Raw genomic sequence first — 22,226 nt, forward strand, 5'->3', positions numbered from 1 at the left:
TAAATAGGACACTAGCCCTCACTTATTCCTCAAGTGGTGCCACACCTCTGAACAAACTTAATTATATTTCTTTAAGACATAAAAATTAAACTATTTTTTGTTACGCCTTACTACGGTGACAAAAAACTCACTTGCAGCGGTGAAAAATGTTCATACAGCGAGGGAATAAACATTAGTGCTCAAACTTAATAATTAACAGAGGGCAATAAACAACAATCGCATACGTGGCATCTTCAGAGCCATGTGGCGTCATATGGCGGAGACGAAACCAGTATAATGTATCTAAAAACTGCCGCACTGTCCGGCTCGCCTAATAGAATACCAGCAAATGCTGGACGGCCTAATGTTACGCACAGGCCAAAAAGCGGCAAGTGCGGATCCAATGGCTACAGATGTGTGGAAGGATGGTAGGCCATTAGCTAAAAGAACAGCCACACCCTGCTCTCAGTGCTTCGCAAGCATTGAAGAATGAGAATGCTGCTTCAGTAAAGAGGAAAAGCGATGTGAGAGAGCTGCAAAATTCTGTAGATATTTGTTTACTTCCGCTGCGTTGTTGCGTAGGCTAATGGGTAGTTAAATTATAGCAACTTTAGACTTGGTGGCATTTGCCCAAGTTCATAGTTCAAAGAGAAGAGCAGAAAATCATCAGGCCTAAATAGAGCCTGCATAGACTACTAATTAAGTGTAAGCATCACCTGCCATGTCACCATTGCGTATCAATAATGTAGCAGAGGAGTGTGTACAGGTGCTGTAAAATATCTACGGCGACTGCAGATCTACGATAGTCCTAGACCTACAGAAGCGATAAAATTCTAATGAACAAAGCTCGCAGGCAGGCAAACACAGTCTCCCACAGATGAGTTCATTCCATCGCCGCGGTAAATAACTAGCGGGAGGAATTGCAGAGCATGAATCATTACCGACGCATGAAAAGGAGGGCGGCGGATTAGAAATAGGTATAAAACCCACGATAATGTACCGCAGTGGAAGAATGGAATATATGTTTATTGCAGGGAGCTAGATATATCCAGTCGTATATGAATATTTAAGAAGAGAGCTTAGTCGGGCTGGTTGGTGCCTGTTGATACAGACAACTAGACAGCGTTAGCAGACGGGACGGAAAAGAAGAACACAGACGCATGCGCTGACCAGGCACCAAATGATTTATTGCGACATGGAAGCAGCATTATAAAGGCAATATGGCTAGTAGTTACATAAAGGATCACACAGTCCGTCCCGTCTGTTCACGCTCTCCAGTCGTTTCTGTCAGCATACCAATATGTTTACCTATAGAAGTATTGATGGTAGATCTGCACCATGTGAGTATATACTGAAAGGAGTAGAGACACCTAAATTTTGAGTGCGTGTTTCTTTTGTGTAATGAGGCGTAAGGCATTATTACACAACCAATACCGCGTCGTATTCTCTTACGACAGCTAAATAGTTTGTAATCGAATTTCTTTCTCGAGCTGTTCTGGTTTCAATTTAAAAAGCGGAACGATGGTTGTGACGTCTAAGAGAAGCTATATAGGTCACGTGAGGCAAGAAAAGCTGCAATATAATCGCTGCTTCTACATTAGCTGCTACTCCGGCTCTTGCAGAAGGCTGGCTTCGGCACTGCAGTGAAAAAACACGATGAACCAATGATTATAACGCAGTTTCTTCGTGCCTCACGTTACATATAACCGCACTTTGGCGTCGCAGCCATCGTTCGGCCGTTGAGACCGAAACCGAAATTGCATAACAGAAAAATTAGATTATCAATTATTTAGCGGTCGTAGGCGAATACCACACGGTGATTCAAGCAGAATAATGTCTTCCGCATCGTTACAGAGAAGAAAACGTGCCACTAATTTTAGATCTCTATATTCCTTGAAAAGGTTAAGAACCATAATGTTAAAACAGTGGTAAGCAACAAGGACGAAGAAAGAAGGGAACACACACAAAGGCGCTTTGTGTGTGTTCCCTTCTTTCTTCGACCTTCTTGCTTTGCGCTGTTTTAACATTATGGAGCATTTCCAACTCGCCCAATCTGCTGTTCTACTAAAGGTTAAGAATGTGGCGTAGGGGACTTGCAACGTAATCTCAGGTAATAAATGGCGGCTTACTTGTAATTCTTCAGTGCAAACTTTAGAATAGTTGTATCTGACCGATACACATATACAGTGTTTTTTACCTATGAATGTACAAAATTTTAAAAAACAGGGTTTTTGATTTAGAAGAGCGCTTGTTTCTGCATAGCATTATTAGCGCTGTAGTACATCGGAATGAATCTAAGGAGTGCTAATTAGCAGGCTGGTTTACTTGTATTGAATAACTTTTACGTAATACAATAAGGCTACCTAATTCCCTAATTATGGAGTCACGTTTGGCCCACCGTAAGTACCATCCATATTAGTCTTTTAAAATGTCGAAAACGCGGATAGCCTCTCTGCTGTGGCCCAACAAATTTTCGCTATTTCGACGAGTTACTTGCACTGGAGAGGTCGGTGTTCCTACAAGCTTCTTGAAAGCACATGTATTTTGGCGCAATGTAAGCCAAATTTTTTGGGTAACAGCGCCGAGAGTAACCGCGCTTCGAAATTTAAAAAAAACTGATATGGACATCAGTTACAGATGGCTACACGCCTATGACTAATTAGGGAGCCTAACAGTAATAGTTAAAACGTCAACTATTCAATATTAGTTAACCAGCTGGCTAGTTAGGACATCTAAGCTGTACAGTCGTGCCTCTTCATTATGTACTCTGGTTCCCGAGCAAAAATGTCCATAAACCGAGTCGTCTGTAATAACGAACCATGTAGAAAAACAAAACAAATGCTCTAAGAAATACAATTCATTATTCTGAACTCCTTCTCCGCATATTGGCACGCAGTGAAAGTAAAATCGAGCAATAAACGGAGCTCAAGGTGATTTTTGGTCTTCATTATCTTCCAAATCATGCGGCTCAGGTTTTATCCCCTTTGGAGTACCTAGCGATAAATGAGACGCGTTATGGCGTCTCCTACTGCGACTGTTCACACCTCAAGAACTCCACTCACTCCGCTGACAGCTGTTAATTGCTAGTTTGAACGTAGCGCACAGAGTAAAATTTTCCCCGCCATTCATGCAATGTGGCAACTGGTAAGGTACGTCGACAGGGTACCTTGCAGCAATAAAATATGAAACCACAAACAAACAAAAAGGGCATTACTATGGCATATGCACTTCGCGCCGAGGCGAGCTATGCGATATTATTTTTATTTCTTTTTAATTTTTCCAGACTACTTTATTTGTTTGACAGGTGTTCTGCGCACAAAAAGAATGGCCAAACATCTGGCAGTGGCACTTCTCCGAACCTGAAATTTGTTTCCCATCTCTGTGAGATACTATTGTCATGGGCAGTGATCCCTATCCCGTGGTGGTGTCATGAGTCCCTTGAAGGCGAAAATCACTACAGCGGCAACAATGCCATCGAACAGAGGAGCACGTCTCATGGGAGGATTTCTTTAGAATTCTCGGTGAGATGAACGTTCCCACGGGGTTAGACGACCTCGTTACTGAGATCAGCTAAGCCAAGAAAAAAATGACAACGAAGCTATCAGTCAGATTCGATGCCCCGAAGCCGGACTCCCACCTTCTGACTCGGTGGAAACGTAGACTTCGTGCAGTCAAGGTGTAGCACCGATATGGCCGGACATCCCACCTTAGGCGCGTTCTCACTTGCATTACTCGAGAGGTCCAGCAGTACACTATGTACCTCGCTCTCCAAAATTGGCAGCTCTTTTACCACCCGCTCAATGGAGCAGTTAACTTGTCGGAGGCCTGGCACACATTTAGAGGTATCCTTCGACGCAAAAGGCCAATTTCTCCTTCCAGGATGACCCGGAAATTGAATGTCTCCCCGGCTGAGCTAGCTATAAAACCTGAGAAGGTCTGTTTTCCCCAACCTAAAGAAGTGGATGCCGTGCCCGCGGACCCCCTATCAGATGCATCGAAAGATAACGACGTGCCCTTCACGTTAGAAGAGCTGGAGGCAGCCTTGTGTGAATCCAACCATAATAACACCCCGGGACGGGATGGTGTGCGCTATTCAACACTTCTGAACCTTCCCAGGTCACATAAGCTTGTCCTGTTGAAAGTGCTCAACGAATACTCGACCATTGGAGATCTTCCCCCTGCCTGGGAGGAATCTTTGGTGATAACAATTCCAAAACCTGGCAACCTAAGTCGGACATTGCAAGAACTCACGCCGATGTCGCTAACGTCCAACCTTTGTAAGGTCATGGAACGAAAGGCTCTACGAATGCTTGCAAAATACTTCGACAAGCACAATGTGAAAGAGTTCAGCTCAAGTTAAGGACAGCGCAGAGAGCTTTGGAAAGAAAAATGATCGGTGTAACGTTAAGATACCAGAAGCGGACAGAGTGGGTGAGGGAACAAACGCGGATTAATTACATCCTACTCGAAATCAAGTGGAAGAAATCGGCTTGGGCAGGGTATGTAATGCGAAGGCAGGATAACCGCTATTACTTTAGGGTAACGGAGTGGATTCCAAGAGATGGCAAGCGCAGCAGACGCGGCGGAAACTCAGGTCGGCGGATGAGATTAATAAGTTTGTGGCACATGGTGGGCGCAGCTGGCAAAAGACAGGGTTAATTGGAGAGATATGCAGAAGCCTTTGCCGTGCAGTGGGCGTAGTCAGCCTCATGATGAAGTAGGACGTCCTGTCCCCTATGCAAGTAAGTTTTCGTCGAGTGCTCTGCGCACAATATATTCATAGCAACATTGTCGCTTTCCCTAGCAGCGCACAGCTCCAGGTGGGTGCTAGGGTAGACGTCAAAAGGATGTTTGATTCCGTGCGCCAATCGACCATACTTCGGCTCCAGGAAGCGGCGATAGGTGAGAGCCTCTACCGCTTCATGAAAGCCTCGCATGCAGGCAGAATTTTCTCAGTAAAGTTTGGGGATACTTAGGATGAATGGCAACGTAACCAAATTGGTGTCCCCAAAACCCTGTCATATCTCCGGCTCTTTTTAACATCGCTATGTCAGGCCTCCCGCCAATCCTAACGTCTATACCCGGTTACCGTTTACGACTACGTCAGGGAAAGTGGCATGCAAACCTCTCCAGAAAAAAAACAAAGAGTACGTGGCTGTCATAAACGGTCCACGGCTGCAAGCTGAGGCCGAACGAAACCTTCTCTATCTTCATTTAGGGAACTCAGTTATGTGGCGGAACCAAATAATCGGTATACTCAGCGTACTCATTGACGAAGATGGAGGAGCCAAAAGCTGGCGTCATAGCACGGTCCTTAGTTGTCACCAGATTTTACACCTTATGCGCCGCGTCTCTCCGTGTTGGTGAGGAATCTCATACATCAAAAATGCTGTACGCATATACGTACATGTGGCTTAACGCGACCCAACACCTTCAGCTTGAGCAAATCAATCGCAAGGCGATGTGACTGGTTACTGGTCTGCCGCAGTACTTCTCATTAGTGGACCTACACGCGTGCAGCAAAGTCAATGCCCTGCAGGATGTGGCAGAGCAGCAGTTGCAAGTCTAGCGTGTCCGTCTTTCCACAGCGGCGGCTGGCCGTCAGATCCTGCGGATACAACGTTAAAAATTTAAACCCACTCTCGTTTCCTTCCCCGCCCACAGAACTAATGGATTTAGTAGAGGGTATGCCATTACCAAATATCATGAGTTCAGCTAATCCCGGAAGGAGCGAAGCTGCCGCTAGACATCACGAGAAGATATAAAAACTAGCCCAAGAAGGGGCCATCCAATTATACACAGACTTATATAACTGGCACAGTGCGAAAGGCCAATCCCGAAGGCGGAAGGAAGAAAAGACCAGAAAGAGCGCTGAACTGACAACAGATCTTTATTCAGCAAAACGCGCACAATATATAGGAATGCAGTGGAAGAGGTAATCAGATGCATGCGATGTAACGGGGTGTAAAGGGCCATAAAAGTTTTAAAGGAGATAAGAGTGATAAAACTAAAAGACGATGAAATTTCAAAAGGAATGGTAACATAATGAAAACTGCACTGGATGACTATAAAACAGTTAAAGTCGCATGGTTTAAAGAGCCATAAAATCGATTTAACAAGGTAACAATAGCAAAGCCGATAAAAACTAACTAAAATGAATTGTGGAAAAATTTATACACCGAATGACTGTGACAGCCTGTGGCTAAGAGTGCAAATACCTGAACAAAAGAAGAAAAACAACAAAACAGCAACACTCAATGACTCGAACACGAGCCATCCCCATTAACATGTAACAATGTTATTCTAAAAAGGCAATTTCACTCCCGTATAACGAGTTCAACGGGCCAGTGACACACTCTAAGCCCTTTCTTCTTATAAAGAAGGCTTCCGTCAGCTCCCGGGCTACTGCCTTTACTTCTATCCAGAACCACAGTTTCACGCACATGAGGCTTGCATTTACAATCTTTGCAATGAAGCGCTAGATTGGATCCAGTGCCTTTTTCATGTGAGCGCTCGCGTTCCCTCAGACATTCATTCAGGCGCTTTTCTGTTTTTCCGACATAAACTTTGTCGCATGTCAGCGGAATCTGGTAAATCACGCCTTCTCTACACCTGACGAACATGTGGGCATGCCTAACGCTACAAGTCTGCTCTCTTGGTTTTTCGTTGTTGATCCTGGGACACAATGCAGCTAGCTCAAATAGGGCGGAAAACACTACGGGGATCTTGTATTTCATGGCTACCTTTTTTATAATGCGTGCTACTCGGTGGGAGTGCGGGACGACTGCTGGTTTCAACCTCCTGTTGCTTTCCTGAGTAGCGTTCTTTTTCTTCCCTTTCACTTTCTGAAGCAAAGATTCAGTCGCTGCCGATATAACTGTCTGCGGAAAACCTGCCTTTACTAACCGTGCGAACTGCAGTTTGAAGCTCTCTTGTATGCAGTGCTCACATGATTTCTTTATAGCAGATTCTATCCCTGATGTGGCTATGGCCCGTTTTTATTGGATTCGAGGGAACTGGCTCCTAAGACAAATGCTATTTTTGGCTTCGAGGTTTGCGCCTTGAACAGAATCTGTATTTTGCCAAGGAAAGATCTAAGTACAAAAAATGTAACTTGTAAAATGTAAAATGTAAAATGTAAATGTAACAAAAAATGTAACACGAGTAAAAAATGGGCGACATACCTGAAAACCTTTAGGATCTTGCTCTTGTCGAACTTGTTGTCCTGACTATTGTCAACTGCTGCGAGAAAAATATTACTTAACACTGGCGCAGCACGGGACCCTATGCAAATTCCTTCCTTCTGTGTTTACACGCGGGTTTCAAACTCGACCACTGTAGCACTAAGGTAAAATTGCAGCAAGGTTAGAAAACTCCCCATAAAAATAACGGCTGCATTTCAAAACAAAACAACGGCTTTTTTTTCGATGCAAGACTTAGCAGCAGTGAACAGTTCTTTGTGCGGAATAGAAGAGAAAGTTTTTGGCATAGACCGAAAACAAACTTTCAATGACTCCGCAGGGTTCAAAGAACGCTATAATTTTCGTCGAGTTCTTTGTTGCGAAGGGATCCTCAACAGCAAGCGAGTTTAAATGCCTTAACAGGAATTGGCTAATAAGCCGCCGGTATAAGCGTAGCGCTCATTTGCAATACACCGGAACGAAACTTCCTCTTTACGAGTCGTTGCAGTGGAAAACATGCTAAGAGTCTTTTATTTGCTCTTACTTATAGCATTTGACAACTGCTCCAATTGCAAGTTCTTGGAGAGGGTGACAGCCCGCGATTTCACTTTACTCGGCATGAGGCTTGTGTAAGTGAAGTTCTCTTCAACCGCACGGCATGCCTTTTCTTGAATTAAACTAGCGTGCATGTCTAATCAGTTTTCCGCCTCATGAAAATTGAAAATCCTTCATTTCTCTAGAAGCATACGTCTTAACGGCGGGGAAAGCTTTGTATGCAGCTTGGAGGTCAACTGTTCGCACAGTTTCGTATGTAAGCACAGCACGAGAACACGGGAACGAGGCACACAGACACAATTCAATATTGAGAACAAATCCAACAAGCAGTTCATATCATGATATTACAGACACGTGCTTCGGACGTGTCGAGCGCTGTATGCCAAGATGGCCCCCGTCATATCAGGTTAAACCCTCCTATAACAATAACAAGAGAGGATGCATTTGTCCGCATACTTCATGGAATGCCCGCCTGTATAGCCTTTTATCCGCCATGCGGGAGGACCCTAACTGCCCAGTGGACATGGATCGAAACGTTATGCTCTACTTCGCTGGCCGGTGCCGACATGCGGTAGTGGAAAATGCCAGTGTCGTGCAGCCGGACCTTCACGCAGCCAGAGAGACTAGATCGTTTCTCGTTTCGCCCACGTGGTGTGCACGTCGCTCGACAGGCGGCCGCATCGATAACTGGGCGGATGGAAAGCATCGCCCGTTTGCGCCACATGGACTGCAGACACAGAGTGGCCCGCACGCAAGTGTCAAGCATCGATTCAAAATTGGCTGACGGGCCCCACCGCGCGCTGCCCCGAGTCCCTTGCGCGCCTGCGACGGATCTTCACAACTCCGGAAAGCAGAGGTAGGTCGCCATTTTTCACTCGGAGGGGTGGGGGGGGGGGGGGGGTAAAGTGGGCGATGAGCCATGGTTAGCTTGTTTAACCCTGTAATATGCAGTGTTAAAAACTTTAGATAAATGTTACTCAATCATAATTTCAAAAGAATTAAAAGCTAATACATACATTTAAATCATGACTCTAGCGACATAGCTGAATTTGATAATTTCTCAGTGTCAAAGGAGGCGACCGCGTAGCCGCATGGAATAAATTGTGAGCACAAACAAAAGCTTATTCCTCAGCTGCCATTGCAGCTAACGATGCAGCTAACGCTGCAGAGCGCACACATCTAAGGTTGCTCTGTCATCGGGGGCAGATTTTGCACGAATTTCTCTTCCTGCATCTCAGATTATTGACACTATGGCTTGTGTGCAAATTCGAAAGTTTCTCGTCAAAAAACAAAACAAAAAACATTGCTCCAATGATAAACGGCGACCAAATTGCAATCATTTTAGCTACGTAATGAGTGGTAGTTTGTATTTTTACTTGGGCGTACCTATGTATAGAATCCAAAGCCTACATACGTGCCAAGTCGACTATCATGCTACGTTGGAATATTTTTTTCGTTATCCTATTTTGTTCTCTTCGCGATTAACTACTTATAAGGTAAAGTGCCTTTCCCAGGCAGCCCACGATGCGCATTGTATTGGTTGCGACAGTGCTTACGTTTTTTTAACTGTAAAAATGAAAAAGGAAGAGTGGGGTAGTTGGTTTGCGATAATTAATGAGCAGCGCACCAGAGCACAAAAATAGAGAGGAAGAAGCACTTGTCCCTCCTTCTTGTCAGTGATTTTTTTTCTGGGACGTTGCTTGTTAATTAAGCAAAACTGAAACTTTTTCAGCTAAAGTGAGCAATTCGAAATATAAAAAAACATTTCTTTCAGGATGTTTATTCTGGCTTGATAATAAAGCAGGATTGCCTAAATTTGTCAGGAAAAATTTTAAGCTTAGAAATATAAGAACAAGTTTGTTCCTAATTTTTAATAAAGCATAGTTTGGCGCTCCTCTTAGAAATTCAGAGGTGTCATATGCCTGGAAAATGTTTGTCCCCAGAACAATTGAGGGAAAAATAATTTCGATGGTGGAATAAAAAGCCGTACGTTTATTGCAGGAAATCAGAGAATAGCGGAGATATGTTAGAAATAACATTTTTGCGTGTATTTTAAACAATGGTGTAGTTGAGCATATTTGCACATTACGGGTTTAACAACTTTTAGTATACATTAATCGTTGGGAATTGCGATGTTAAGGAACCATTCGACAACGCAGCCTCTATAAAGGGCACTGTTTCAAGTTTGCTGCACGTGTGAGGTTTCGTACCATGAAGTCAACTACTACGAAATCTGCGCTTCTGGTTGGAGGTTAATGAGAATTTGTCGAAGTAGTGGCCCTTACCGATTTTCTTCCACGTAGCCTTCTGAAGTGAAGCCATTATGCGCGGCGTTCAACGTCTCGGATCTGCACGTGGACTACAAATACTCCGTAGTGGTGGGCTGCGGATTAATTTTGGCCCCTTTGAAAGCACTGTGATACTTCAGAGCAGATTGATGTTTTTGCATTTTTCTCTCAATCAAAGGCGGCACTGCAGCCTTGGGCACAGTAGCTTGACAGCATTGAGCCACGGCGGCTGATTATTGTATGCACAACAACCTGACACACAAACACCCATAGGGATTTGGAGATGGTACAATGCTGCTTGGTTTTACAGTGTGTGCAGCAGTTAGCTTAACCAAACACGTTGTGGCGTTCTGCACTGGATTACACAGGCGCTTACTCGCAGCTGGGCGTGTATTACAAAAACGCAGAATATAAAGAGAAAGATACAAAACACCAACAACAAAACACGCATTCACGCAGGCGCACAGAAGGTAATCAAGCGGGCATGAGAAAATTGTTGTGCATCTTTTCCAATAAAGTTGTTAGAGATTAGCGATGTGTGTGTCTACTCGCTCACCGGTCCATTGTGTTGTTGCCCTACAGGTCAGAAAAAATCTTAACGGACAGTTTTCCTCCAGTTAAGAAACTGATTACTAAACGCATGCAATTAGGCTCTCGGGCATTTCCGATCAACAATATCTGGCAGTGTGGTGTGCCGTCTGTGTTCACTTATATACTTGATGTGCGTTTGACGAAGGATGTTGGTTACGTCTGCGAGCACAGAAGCCGGCCCGGAGCTTACTGCCCCCGTCACGACTGCTGTCCAGGTGGGACAAGCTCATATTTCTTTGGCTACGTTAAAATTGGTGTATCACGCTTCACTTACGCTGCGATCAAACTCGCTGTACCTGCTAAGGAACATCGGACGATATTCTGGATAATATGGTGCATGAGGCGTAGCACGAATGGAGAAGAAACCCCGCAGCTGTCTTTTCGTCAACTGTGTATGACATAGCGATTACCAATCCATGTACGACAAAGTTTTACTTGCAATAGAATAAATCTCTCCAAATGCACGTCGCATATGCGCCTTTAGTGTAAGAGGCATACATGGTGTGTCCTTTCTAGTCTGTCCGAATCGTCAAATACCTATGCTTTTTCCGGGCACAAAATAGACAGCCCTGGCACCTCATAGTTCACTGTCTTCTTCGATAGGCTTAGGGGCGCATTTCAACGGGCAGCGACGGAATTTGATTGCGCTTCGTTCGTGCACACCCAGAGCGCTCGCCTGCCTGTGCGCAGAGCCGCACTGCCTCCTCCATGCGGCGCTCTCTGTTGCACATCGAGCGGCCCCATTCGCCGTCGTGCGTTGTAGCGCGGATGATGGGGTTTTGGGTGCGCACCGATTGCTTGCTCCTCATTGCTGCCTGCTTGGAAAATTAGCTACCGACTGGAACAGCGGTGTAATCGTCGATCACGCACTCGGTGTCTTCACTGCGTTTCTTCAGGCCCTGCGCAGCACGATGTCCGAGTGGCGCGAGCCCTTCCGCGGGCCCATTGCTCTGCGCTCGCTGACCGTGGTGCCCAGCTTCGGGCTGCTGCAGGCCGCCCGCCGGGAGGACGAGCAGCTGGAGAAGGAGCGCGCAGTCATGTGAGTGCTTCTGTTCACTTCCCGTGGCCGTTTTGATGAGGTGGAAAACACTTTAACAAAGCAAGCTGTTTATTGTGACGTATGTAACAATATTTTCGTGCACAAGGTAATGGCGGACCTGAAGTGCGCATGGCCGCTGCAATATAGGCCACGTGAGCCGTTTTTGAAGCCGTATATGTGACGCTATTTTGAAGAAACCACGGCAAAAAAAGGGGTAGTTTGGATTCAACGCCCCTGATACCACCGAATTTCTGCTGCGATCATATCATCAGTTTGCGCAGAAGTAACAAGAAAACGCATTCTACAACACGCAACTCTGTTCAGTGTTACTTTTCTAGTTGTCATAACAGCTACAAGCTGGCGGAAATAATGTTTTTTTTTTATTCCCATCATGTATGTTGCGAATCCCAACACGTATGAGAGCAAATATAGTCAGCGCTCGCCACATAGCAGCACGTCATTCAAAATAAACAGGAGAGCGCTTTGTGTAAAAGGTCTTGTTACTCTTTCTACATTAGTCGTCTATGTATCAATGTATGTAATAGTCGTCAATGTATCAAATGACTAATTTTTTTACATTCAACAACACAAAAACATCACAACAGTGCTTGTACCTCTATGCAGGGCTGGTTATAGATAAAAAAAAAGTAAGAGTGTGCATATGAAGCCAACGTTCAAGGAAAAAAAGATAACTAAAAGCCTACTTGAAGTGACCAGACGTCAACACTCGCAAATGCCAAAAAGGAAAAAGCGCTTTGTTGTGCTGGATGATTGTTTTTATACACCCAGACCGCATGGTAACGGGAAGGGAATACGGCGAGTAGAAAAATGATAGCCACCAGATGCTCAGCGATAGCCACCGCGCGGAGCGTGCGCGCTGACGTCACAACAACCTTCTACACACCCCTCCCCCCACCCTAAGGGGAGAACCGCTGGGGAGGCCTTCGGATCCGAGTGGACCTCTTTAGAAGTGGAGTGGCATCTATGGGTGCCAGACGTGTAGGTGGGTCCTCTTGTTCTGGACGGGCCGTGGTGCTTTCCGATCGGATGTCTTTGGGGCGCTGGACTGCTGAAGTGGGCATTGAAGTGTCCGGAAGTCGAGCCTTGACTTGGTGCAAGTGACGGCGCATGATCTCCCCCGTAGGGTCATCTGCCGTTACCATCCGTGCGCCTTGTGTTTCCCTGATTGTGTCAGGTGTCCAGCGCTCTCCTTGTCCAAAGTTATGTACCCACACTGGATCGCCTGCTTGCGAGAAGCCGGGCACTCGAGTATAGCGGGGGATACGCTCGACCGAATTAAAAGGTACCACAGCGTTGTCCAATCCCGAACGCGGCTGGAACTTCAGCAAAGGCATGACTAGTGTTTCTCCGCAAGCCAGCGGGGTCCTTCGGTAACTGGGCTGGATACTTGCTAAACGAGATTGTAATGACCTTTGACGGTTTTTCTCCAATCACTGTTTTACGGTCCCCACATCCCGTTCTGCCAGTTCGTTTGACTGAGGGTGATACGGTGCGGTGCGCAAGTGTACGACATTATTCAGCCGAAGGTTTGACATTTTCAGAAGCGCTAAAACACCGAGGACGCAGAGGGAACAGACAGGGACGAGCGCTACTTCCAACTGTTTATTTCGTAAAACCGCAAGTGCTTTAAACAGTTCTCGAACGCTTTTATGACACGGCAGTAAACTACACGTGCGAGAATACACAGTATAGCTACCGAGACTAAAAGAACCAAGGAGATAAGTGCACGATTACGTTGATACCCTGAGGAAGGCAAGTTCTTTTTTTGACAATGAAATGGACGGTGAGCTTACACAAGTGCTACCCAGTGATGCTATGTTCTGTGCTTCTATAATCTCTCGGGTTAGTTGATCACGACTACGTCCTATGATGTGGCAGTGATTTAACAATGGAGCACAATTGCGGCACTTACTGCAGTGAATGGCTAGGTTGCTTCCGAAGGAATTTTTAACATTGTTGTTGTGCTGGCGTAGCCGGTCATTGAGACAACAGCCCGTTTGCCCAACATACTTTTTGCCACAAGATAGAGGGATGCAGTCCACGTACGCTGTTTGGTGTTTGATACCACATAATTGTTTGACAGAAGAGTAGGGTTTCGTCAGCTTGCAAAGCTTGTTTAGCTTGTTAGGGGCCGTGAAAACAACTCTAACATCTGCTTTCTGCGCTACCTTTTTTAGGTTGTGTGAAACAGTGTGCACGTAAGGGAGCACAGCAACCTTTTTTCTCTCACTAGACTTATTTGCGATTTCGTCGCGACCGTTCAGGTTCCTAAGGACGCGTTCTGCTACCGAGATCTAAAGTGGAACCGGGTAACCAGCGGCGGATAACCGGTTCACTTGTTTATGAAAACTACGGGGCATGCAGTGGTGGCAAGATTTCGTCAATGCATTCCTGAAACAAAGTGCAATCACTCCTCGCTTAACCAGCATAGAGTGGGCGGAGCGGAAAGCTAAGAGGGGTTTATTGCCGCGAGGTTCGTAGCTCCAGCAAACGTGGCTGTCGGTGAGTGAGAAGTTTATATCGAGGAAGCGGATTTCCCCGCCAGATGGTAGTTCATGGGTTAGTTTTAGTGGGCTGAGATTATTCTGGAAGGCTACCAAAGTCTGGCTAGCTTCGTGTTGAAGGGATTTCTGGTCACAGTCAATAAAAACTAAAAAATCATCCACAAATCTAAACACCTTAAAAACCTTTGACCCCTCCAGGTACCGCTGGACGGCTCTGTCATGGTAGCTTAAAAACAGATCGCTGAGCACTGGTGCTATACAGGAGCCTATACATGCACCTTCCTTTTGTAGGAAGGGTTGGTTGTTCCAGGAAATAAAAGTATTTTTCAGGTAAAACTGCAAAAGTTCAAGAAAGCCACTACATGAAACCCCGACATCATTTTGGAAGGGGACAACACCGAAGTGGTCGATGCTGTCTTGAACATATTCTAGTAAAGAAGCATGTGACAGTGAGTAGTATAAGTCTTTAACATCGATTGAAAAGGCCTGAAGGCTCTTGTCGGGATGGGATGAAACAAAGTCTAATACTTCTTCTGAGTTCTTAACCACAAAGGGGTCGTCAATGCTTAGCAGATTTAGCTTTTCTTGAAGAAACAAGGCCACACACTTCTGCCACGCCCCATTCTCTGAAATAATCACCCTTAAGGGCACGTCAATCTTATGCGTTTTAGCACTGAAAAAAACATCGAGGTGGTTCCGCGGACAATTCTGAATGCCCCTGGTTAGTTTATCTAGGCTGAGCCTGGTGCACAATTTTTTCGCTTCGGTTTTCCGCCTAGAGAGCGAGATCTCACCGTGGGAATTGAAGGTGGCGGAGATAGCCTCCAGCGCTTTCGCGTTGAAACTGTCGTGGGAGAAGACAGCAAAGCCGCCTTCCTTATCTGCCGGTATAACACACATGGACTGTTCCAACAAAAAATTTGCAACGCGTTTCAGGGGAAGTTTGGATGGATTCGGTCTGCTGTGGTTGAGGACGTCAATGCCGTTCAAGGTGCAACGGCTGGCCTCGTCGGAGTCTGGAGCTAACTTGGAAATCCGACGTACCATGGACAGAAGCTCATGACCTGACTTCTTCGTTTCGTAGGCGAACTTGGGGCCAAGGGCCAGGACGTTCTTGATGTCTTCTGGCAAAGCCAATCCCTCGGGGTTATGCAGGGTGCCCTTCGCTTGTGCTCGGGCGGTGACCTGCAACCGTAGAATCTTCAGTTGCTGCTGCCAGATGGCCTCAGCCTAGATAAACTAACCAGGGGCATTCAGAATTGTCCGCGGAACCACCTCGATGTTTTTTTCAGTGCTAAAACGCATAAGATTGACGTGCCATTAAGGGTGATTATTTCAGAGAATGGGGCGTGGCAGAAGTGTGTGGCCTTGTTTCTTCAAGAAAAGCTAAATCTGCTAAGCATTGACGACACCTTTGTGGTTAAGAACTCAGAAGAAGTATTAGACTTTGTTTCATCCCATCCCGACAAGAGCCTTCAGGCCTTTTCAATCGATGTTAAAGACTTATACTACTCACTGCCACATGCTTCTTTACTAGAATATGTTCAAGACAGCATCGACCACTTCGGTGTTGTCCCCTTCCAAAATGATGCCGGGGATTCATGTAGTGGCTTTCTTGAACTTTTGCAGTTTTACCTGAAAAATACTTTTATTCCCTGGAACAACCAACCCTTCCTACAAAAGGAAGGTGTATGTATAGGCTCCTCTATAGCACCGGTGCTCAGCGATCTGTTTTTAAGCTACCATGACAGAGCCCTCCAGCGGTACCTGGAGGGGTCAAAGGTTTTTAAGGTGTTTAGATTTGTGGATGATTTTTTAGTTTTTATTGACTGTGACCAGAATTCCCTTCAACACGAAGCTAGCCAGACGTTAGTAGCCTTCCAGAATAATCTCAGCCCACTAAAACTAACCCATGAACTACCATCTGGCGGGGAAATCCGCTTCCTCGATATAAACTTCTCACTCACCGACAGCCACGTTTGCTGGAGCTACGAACCTCGCGGCAATAAACCCCTCTTAGCTTTCCGCTCCGCCCACTCTATGCTGGTTAAGCGAGGAGTGATTGCACTTTGTTTCAGGAATGCATTGACGAAATCTTGCCACCACTGCATGCCCCGTAGTTTTCATAAACAAGTGAACCGGTTATCCGCCGCTGGTTACCCGGTTCCACTTTAGATCTCGGTAGCAGAACGCGTCCTTAGGAACCTGAACGGTCGCGACGAAATCGCAAATAAGTCTAGTGAGAGAAAAAAGGTTGCTGTGCTCCCTTACGTGCACACTGTTTCACACAACCTAAAAAAGGTAGCGCAGAAAGCAGATGTTAGAGTTGTTTTCACGGCCCCTAACAAGCTAAACAAGCTTTGCAAGCTGACGAAACCCTACTCTTCTGTCAAACAATTATGTGGTATCAAACACCAAACAGCGTACGTGGACTGCATCCCTCTATCTTGTGGCAAAAAGTATGTTGGGCAAACGGGCTGTTGTCTCAATGACCGGCTACGCCAGCACAACAACAATGTTAAAAATTCCTTCGGAAGCAACCTAGCCATTCACTGCAGTAAGTGCCGCAATTGTGCTCCATTGTTAAATCACTGCCACATCATAGGACGTAGTCGTGATCAACTAACCCGAGAGATTATAGAAGCACAGAACATAGCATCACTGGGTAGCACTTGTGTAAGCTCACCGTCCATTTCATTGTCAAAAAAAGAACTTGCCTTCCTCAGGGTATCAACGTAATCGTGCACTTATCTCCTTGGTTCTTTTAGTCTCGGTAGCTATACTGTGTATTCTCGCACGTGTAGTTTACTGCCGTGTCATAAAAGCGTTCGAGAACTGTTTAAAGCACTTGCGGTTTTACGAAATAAACAGTTGGAAGTAGCGCTCGTCCCTGTCTGTTCCCTCTGCGTCCTCGGTGTTTTAGCGCTTCTGAAAATGTCAAATCTGCACCAACTAGCCCGATCCGCTACCCTTCAGCCGAAGGAAGTCAGCGAACTCTTGCCCCATAAACTGAGGACCGTTATCCGACACGATGGTTTCCGGTATACCAAAGGTGCTGAACAGAGTGTGCAAGGCCTCAATATTTGAGCCAGTTGTGGCTCTGTTCTTGGGCACGACCTCAAGTATGAGCATATACCAATATCAGCAACATGTACCCTTCAACAGGATCGGCGAAATCTATGTGCAGCCTCGACCAACGCCAACCTGTTTCCAGCCAGGGCTCCACCTCCTGTCTAGGCGGCATAGGAGCCGATTGTACGCAAACATGACAACTTTTTACGAGGCGCTCTATGTCTGCATCAATCCGCGGGTACGGAAACAGTGAGCGAGCTAATGCCTTCATCACCCCGATTCCTGATGGGTCTCATGCAACAGATGTAGCATTGGTGTTCATTTGTCGATGCGCACCACCCCACGATAGCCCCAGTACACCAGTACGTGACTAACAGTCAACTGATCTGTACTGTTAAAGATTACATTTAAAGGCTCGTCCTTCCTCGCAAGGTGCCGCGGCCAACCTTCCTGTACTCATTTCCGCACTTGGTTAACTCGCTATTTTTTGAAGACCGCTAGCTGTTTACCCGAAATCACCTAATCGGTGAGGCTGTCCGAGAGAAGTGCCGTGGCGGTCACTGAAATCCGGCTGAGCGCGTCGGCCCCAACGTTGGTCTTGCCGCCCTTGTGCTGGATGTTGTAGCTGTAGGCGCTCAAGATCAGGGCCCAGCGCTGGATCCGGCCTGCAGCCATGGCAGGCTGTGAGATGCACAACAATTCTCTGGAGGATTTTTGAACGCGGTGCGTCGACAGTGGTGCGTCGCACAGCGGAGCGCTGCGCGTGCCAGCCCAGCGCTGCGCGTTTGCACGTGTGCAAGGTGTGTGCGAGGCGATGGCGACAGGGAGCGTGGCGAGCACGTGGAGCGGAGAACTGGGTGTCAGAAAACCGAGGTGTAAATGGAGACAGCGCAGCGGGGGTGGTGTCATTCAAGCGTGCGGCTGGTAGCCGTCGGACGTTGGGTCCGTGCTGCCATGGACCTCCCTTGAATCACCGAAGGAAGCCTCCTGCGTTCCTTGCAAGCGGAGAGGTGGCAGCCGATGGATGGAAGGTCCGTGATGCCTAAAAGCACACTTGGATTGCCTGCTTTAATCCTCCGGCGTTTCGGGCTGCCGTCGACGGGATCTGGCTACGATTCTCCTGCTGCCGACAAATTCTTCGGGCTGTTGACGGGAGACTACCGGCGTCTCCCTGTGTACCTCTCGGCTCCTACTACAACCTGGCTCCATTCGGCCGCTTTCTTCGACGCACCGCAATCGACGTGTCGCACTACAACCACCCGCGTCCCCTGCCTTGCAAGGCATACCCGCTTCACCTGTCACGCTCAGTATCTGGTGAACTTTTTTTTATTCTGTATTCTTGTACGCGTGTTGAGTGTGCGTTTTTCTTGATTTCGTTTCCATTTACTAGTGCCAACTTTCCTTTAAATTATAAAAACGGCTTCGTTTTGTTTTGTTTGATCTCTTTGTTGTTTCGTTCGAAACTGCACTCGATAGCGTTCCTCTTCGGAAAGTTGGGGACGCGTTACCAATTCGCGACACAGGCACAGGCTTGTCGGGAAGGAAGAAGCCCACGACCGGTTTGTAGTCTGCTATCAAAGTGAAAACTCTGCCGATCAGATAGGCACGAAATTTGAGCACACCAAACAACAGTTCGAGGGCTTCCCGCTCTAACTGCGAATAGTTATGCTCCGCTTGGGTCAGTATGCGGGAGCAGAAGCCAACTGGGCCTAACACACCCTGGCCCACATCGTGGGACAGCATCGCGCCAATTCCGACTGGCGATGCGTCGCACTGAAGAATTAGTGGCTTGTTGCCGTCAAAATCAGCTCGCCACTCGGCTTCCTTGAGCCGCGTCTTTACCTCGTAAAAGGCCTCCTGCTGCTGGCGTCCCCATCGCCATTTGGCGTTTGTGCGGAGATGCTCGTACAAGGGTGCCCTCACCAAGGACGCGTTCTTAAGGAACTTATGGTAATTAGTTACCAGTCCCAAGAATGACCGCAGTTCAGTTGTATTTGCGGCTCCTTAACTTCAAGCATTGCATCAATGCTTTCCGTGTTCGGCTGCACACCGTGAGCACTTAATCTGTGGCCGAAGAAGTCAAATCTTGGTTGTCGAAATTTGGACTTGTCTGGGTGCAAACGCACTCCTGACTCTTCGAACCGCTACAACACTTTGCGAAGGGTGGTGCAATCATTCTTTTTTTCTGCAACAATGACATCATCAAGATATACTTCCACCCCTGACAACCCTTGCAATATCGCCTCCATGCCGCTCTGATACAACGCCGGTGCCGACGAAAGCCGAAATTGTAGCCGAGTAAAACGAAAATACCCATCTGCGTGTTCACAATCGTAATAAGCTGGGGTTCTTCATACAAGGGAAGCAGGTTGTACGCGTCGCGGTGGTCAATCGTGGTAAAAACTTCCCCTCCGTTTAACGTAGCAAGTATATCAACCGCGCAGGGAAAAGGATACTGCGCTGTAAGACAGGCTTGGTTCATGGTGACCTTGAAATCCTCGCAAAGCCTTACGCTGCCACTGCGTTTCATCACTCGGACTATGGGCGCAGCCCATTCGGAGTTTGGCACAGGTTTGAGAATGCCGCTTTATACTACCAGTTAATTTCCTCGGCTACTTGGGAACAACGCGTACGGCACTTGACGAGCTTTGCAAAACCTTGGAATGGCGGTTTTGTTTAGGCGAAAGGTGAGCAGGAGGACCCTTGATAAGGCCCACACAGGGTTAAAACACCGCAGGAAGTCCCCTTAACAGGTCTTAGACATCAACATTTTCTGCTGATTCTTTGGGGAAGGGCGCACCTTTGGCTGACACGCTGCAAACCGGCCAATCGAGTAGGTTGAACGTTTTAATGAGGTCACGGCCGCACAGTTTGGGCCCTTTGCATTCAAGGACGACCAAGGTGCCTGCCACGGAACACCCTTCTGTGGAAACACTGAGCTTCAGCTGTCCGCAGATTGGAAGGAAAAAAGTTATGTTTAACGGAGAGACTTGGAGCTCAGGCCAGGCTGCCCGATGTGTTATATACGTTGCCCACGTGATGATCGGAACGGGCGATCCGGTGTCCGGCTGCATGGTGATCAGAATTGCGCCCCACTCCAACGTACGCACCAGGGCCTTGACTGTTCCGAGGGTCCCGACGTAGTCTTGAGCAGCCCCCAGCATGTATAGACCACCAGCAACAGGGTCGCAGGCACCGTCGTTCCTCGGCCTCAGCATGTATACTGACGTCCTGATGTGACGCTCTTGCCTCCGTAGGTAATTTATCTGTGCGATGGAAGCAGATCTTCACAAGGTGCCAACGTTGACGGCACTTGTAGCACACAGAGAAGCGAATACGGCATGCTTCTGCGCTGTACCTCTGGCCGCCACACCTAAAGCGGGACTCTCGGCGTCCCTTCCTCGAAGTGCCTTTCTCTATCAAAGCATACACGTTTTCGTCCGACTTGGCGGCGCCTATTCCTTTCTCATTCTCATCTGCCAGCTCAACTGATAGCGGTATTTCTTCGACCTCGCTTCAGGTTAGGCCTGTTTACACTAAATGTTGCCGATGTACACTGGATATTTGCAACTCGCATATAATCATATATCTCGTAGCATCCTGCCCAGACTGTCTCCGAAATTGCACGTGTTTGCAATCTGACGAATAGCCAGAAGAAATTCTTTGACCGGTTCCCCTGGCAGTTGGCTGCGCGTGAGAAACTTGCACGACTGGGCTATCTCGTTAGGCTCTGGCGAAAAGAATTGTCGCAGAAGGGCAAAGACCTCGCTGTACAAAAGTTCGTTAACCTTAGCTGCAATGCAGCATCCTGCTAATCACGCCGACCGTGTTGGTGCTCAGCGCTGCGACAAGTAAAGCCCGTTCCTTCTTCTCGTCCGTAACGCCATGGCCCTCGGAGAATGCCTCCAGGCGAACTTGGTACGCTGGCCATTTATCGGTCGCCTCGTCTAACGGCGGTGGGCCTGCTTAGTTGGCCATTCCGTTTTCCGGGTGGTGTTCGTTCGATCATCCCGTCCTCGTCGCGACTGAGGTGACCAGATATCAGCACTCACCAATGCCGACAAGGAAAAAGCGCTTTATTTTCTTGGGGAGTTGTTTTATACCCCCAGATTGAAAGGTAAGAGGAAGGAAATACGGCGAGGGAAAAAGTGATGCCTCCAGATGCTCAGTGATAGCCGCCACGTGGTGCGTGGGCGCTGACGTCACACCACTTCATAATCAAAAAATGACCGGGCTCAAAAAAATAAGCAGAAATTGTATTCGCAGACGCAGGTAGTGGACCACAACTTAGCAAGTGCGGAATGATAGTCAAGGATCTCCCCGGAGAAAACTCGGACGGAAAGAATGGACTAGGCGACGGGTGTACCCACACAAACGCACATTTAATACACCCTACGTGAAACACACACACACACTAGAACACTAACATAACTAACACAAAACACAAAGGCTATAAATACACACGACTAGGGCAGACTGCTACCAGCGTCTACTACTAGCGTTCTATTATTCTTGGTCGGTGTTCGTGCTCATGGCTGGTTCGGTGTGGCTGTGGCCTTGTATGGATCCAGTAGGCGGCATCGAGGCGGCGTTCGACGTGCTTGGGCTGGCGTCGCTGGCTGCGTCGTACAAGCTCCCGGTTCAAGGGCCAGTGGAGGTGATTCCGGTGTTGTTGTCGTTGGGGGCACCACCCGGATGGGTGGCAACAGCGCTGGAGACACCCCTGGCCGTAGCAGGTGGTAGCGTCCTCCGTTGACTCCCCGGAACGGGCTCAGGCACGGCAGGAAGTCCACGATGCGAAGTCGTAGAACGCGAGCTCACCGGAGCAGTAGCCGGAGTCGCTCTCTTCCAGCCGATGTGTCCCTGACCCGCCAGAGCCTCTGCTTCTCTGCTGTTCCCCCCGTGTATCCCTCTCACTCGCCCTTTTATAGCCTCGGTGTTAGTCCACGTAAGCCCTGTCGTCGTCTTCTCTTCTCCACCAATAATCTCTCTCCAC

At 47.4% G+C, this 22,226-nt stretch overlaps 1 pseudogene; it reads right to left on the reverse strand.

Annotated features, from left to right (window-relative positions):
• Positions 1 to 12,550: 12,550 nt before the first annotated feature.
• On the reverse strand, positions 12,551 to 21,208 carry LOC144120353 (uncharacterized; annotated as a pseudogene).
• Between the last annotated feature and the right edge of the window lie 1,018 nt (positions 21,209 to 22,226).

Source organism: Amblyomma americanum, chromosome 2 (assembly GCF_052857255.1).
Source record: "Amblyomma americanum isolate KBUSLIRL-KWMA chromosome 2, ASM5285725v1, whole genome shotgun sequence".
NCBI lineage: Eukaryota > Metazoa > Arthropoda > Arachnida > Ixodida > Ixodidae > Amblyomma > Amblyomma americanum.